General features: G+C 36.6%; 1 long non-coding RNA gene across 1 annotated transcript in view; it reads right to left on the bottom strand.

Annotated features, from left to right (window-relative positions):
- Positions 1-274: 274 nt before the first annotated feature.
- LOC109306167 overlaps positions 275-3,211 on the bottom strand; it is a 7,655-nt gene continuing 4,718 nt past the window's right edge. The window contains exon 3 of the long non-coding RNA XR_002099878.1: positions 275-374. This is a non-coding gene — a long non-coding RNA (uncharacterized LOC109306167). The remainder of the gene's footprint in view (positions 375-3,211) is intronic.

The raw sequence follows: 3,211 nt of genomic DNA, 5'->3' as shown, positions 1-3,211 counted from the left end.
TTGTATTGATTTTTATTATTTCATATGGATATTGTATGGTTTAGGCCTGTGTCTGTAAGTGAACCAAAGTCATGTCAAGTTTCCATTTTATATGTTAAGCCTCCATCTTCTGTCCTCTGCCTGGGCATCCCATTTGCAACAATATGATTCATTGTACCCCTCCATGTAAATTGGTTCCCCAATGAATGAGAATGATTGAAAAACAATGGTAGCAGGCCTCTACTGAATGGCCTGTAATGACTGGGCCATCACCTCACATTGATTAATCCAGGAACCACAGACCTCACCCAGGAACAGATACAAGACCAGCATTTGAAAGACAAAAGACCCTGCAGAACCAGCAACTCGACCATTATACCCCACCATTACAGTAACTGAGATGCTGGGAAGTGCTTAACCCTGGTTGGAGTTCTTTCATTAATCCTGCTTTTGAGTTAGGATTCTAAACCTGCATTTCAAACCCAAAGAAGTGGTCAGTCTTTTCAAAATTTGGCTGAGGGAGGAGGTGTCCCTTTCATCCAATAGCTCAGTGGGTACAGCACTCACCTAAGGTATAAGGAATATGAAATAGGAATGGGAACTGGAGCCAAGGTTTTCTCCTACCATATAAGTACCTTAATCACTCCTTTCCTGATTCAGTGAATATTTACGGATTCTCTGGAAAGTGGAACAACTTCAACAGCTGGGATGCAAAGGACTATAGAGCAGCCTATCTTCTGGTGGTTAATGTATTCTGTTGGGCGATGGTCAGTCAAGGGTACTTCAAACCAAGCCTTCCATATGCTATGGGAGTAAACTTATCATTGTGATTTGAGATAAAAAAAGGAAGCCACCTCCTCCTTCCCTGAGCTCAGACATAATTTTAACTAATATAATAATTAATGTCCTACAAGTGAGAGGTCAGCAATACATATTTTGCAATTCTTAATGGGGATTAAGTTTGATAAAGGTGCCAAGATCTTCAGCACTATCAAGATTTAGGCATTTGTGTATATGGCTAGAAGCAGAAACCTAGGTACCAAGAGACTCTAGACATCAACAAGGATAAGCAGTTTTTTTGTGAATACCAGTTGCATCTGAATGTTCAGCCTTGGTTCTTAAAGTGGTATTTAAATTCCAAGTCCCCTTTGTGAATTTAGCTCCTGCTACCCACACAGAGAGAGTGTAGCTCAGACTGTAACATGTAATTTCATGCTTTTTAGGATACAACTATCAAGGGTCTACTATGGACAACTTTTAATTATTTCATGCAAATTCAAATGGAGCTAGGAATTTATTTAAAAACAACCTGCACATGCACAAGAAATGTAAATGCCTCCAAATTTTGTAACATTGTTTTCAATGTATAAGCTCACTATGAATGCACCTGCATAAACTAGATCCTGTTCTCTATGAGGCTCAGAGGGAGTCATTACAGTCTATCAAGTCAATGATCCCTGAGATAAGTAGGATATACTTGAACAGACTGTAATGGTTCCAAAGGAGTCCTCCTCCTCATTAAAATCTGAATTCTCCTCTGTAAAATTTCCCTAAATATAATTTTACCAGAGAAATAAATAAATGGTCACTGAGTTGCTACAAATAAATATAGGCCATTATAATTGGATGCTTTAAAAATATATTTGTACATATGCTTTTATATGAAATTATCTAAATTCACTCCAAAATAGATATTGCATATATATTTAAGTCAGAATTCTACAGTTAAATACAGATGGCCAGATCTATGCATCCAGGCAGAGTGTCTGCTATGGAACATATATAGATCTATATGTTTAAGGTCCACCTGCACAGTCTTCTGTACAATCACTCACAGAACTGAGACCTTCAACTTCAGACCTTAAGTCTTAAAAAGCCATTTTTAAGAACAGGAGTCTTTCCATGGACTTCAAATCTCAGGGCAGTGACTGAATCTACTTATATATTTGTAGCGTACCATACTATGAAGTTCAATACTGACATTAGCCTTTGGGTACTACCAAAATGCAATAAATAACAATTGTAAAATGGAGAAAATGGTCTCTGTGAAAACAAATACAGAAGTTACCCAACATACCCTCTATGAACTTACACAGCTGAGAGGCCTGATTTTTTAGATGGGCTTGAAGGAGTAATGTCATTGACCTAGAATGAATAAGCATTGCTAATATGAGCAAGAGTTTTCAGAATCTAACCTAATGGCTTGCAGTTTGAAGAGGTTCTCAGACTATAGTTTTTGAGTGTGTGGCTATTCAAAAGCCTGTCTAACTCTATCCCAACTATGTAGGTAGTCTAATAAAATATATCACCCCAACAAATCACAGCTCTCACAATTTTTGGCCATCATGGCTACAACATCATTCTAAAACTGCCATGATTATTTAAATACACACATTACTTTTACAGCATATTAAATTAGAACCTGGTTCTATGAAAATGGTACCTCACATGTGTTGATGGGTAAGGATGTGTGAGGAAGAAGGCAGTTGAAAGGACCATGGTTTTCTTTGAACATAGATTTTAAACACTGGAGAAAAATAGCATAAAACAAAGACAACATAATCTGTCCTTTCAGTAATTTTCTACAAGTGCAAAAATATCCCTTTTTTACTTGCTCAAGTATCACAAATGTGCTATAAGCAAATCCAGCTATTGCAGTGATCTAAAATTAAGATAATTTCATTATTTATTCTTAACTCTTTAGCCTCTCAGAATTTCTGACATTCTGCAATGGAATAATCAGCCTTCCTTGCTAAAGAAATGTAATTCTTAAGAGGTTTAAGAGACCAAGGGATTGAGGATGGCCTCAGAAAAACACCTGTTAAGCATTGTCACCAGACAATTTCTTAGTCTGGAGACTACATATAATCATGGATGAGTGGGTTATAATCAGGGATCTTGGTTTTCTCTAATAAAAAAGAATTCCCAATTTTTGGATTAAAAAAGTAACCTGCAATCCACATTTTTCCATGATCACAATGAAATGCCACTTATATATAACTCAAGGCTGAGTCACTCAAACTAATTTGGTAGTGTAAGATCTTTAGACGTATTCAAAGGGAACTGGGTTTAGCATACAGAAAGTTCCTATCTTGTAGAAACTCTTATACATGTTCTACCTTGGTCATTTATATTGGACTTTTTCTAGCCTGCCTTCCCAATGAACCAATTTCTAGAACATGCTCTTTTTGCTTGACTTTTCTCTGGATGAAAGCAAAGTAATATATAATAT

The sequence above is a fragment of the Crocodylus porosus genome, unplaced genomic scaffold (genome assembly GCF_001723895.1).
Source record: "Crocodylus porosus isolate Cpor-Errol unplaced genomic scaffold, CroPor_comp1, whole genome shotgun sequence".
Taxonomy (NCBI): domain Eukaryota; kingdom Metazoa; phylum Chordata; order Crocodylia; family Crocodylidae; genus Crocodylus; species Crocodylus porosus.
The sequence above is the reverse complement of the archived record's forward strand: the minus strand, read 5'-3'. Positions and strand labels throughout refer to the sequence as shown.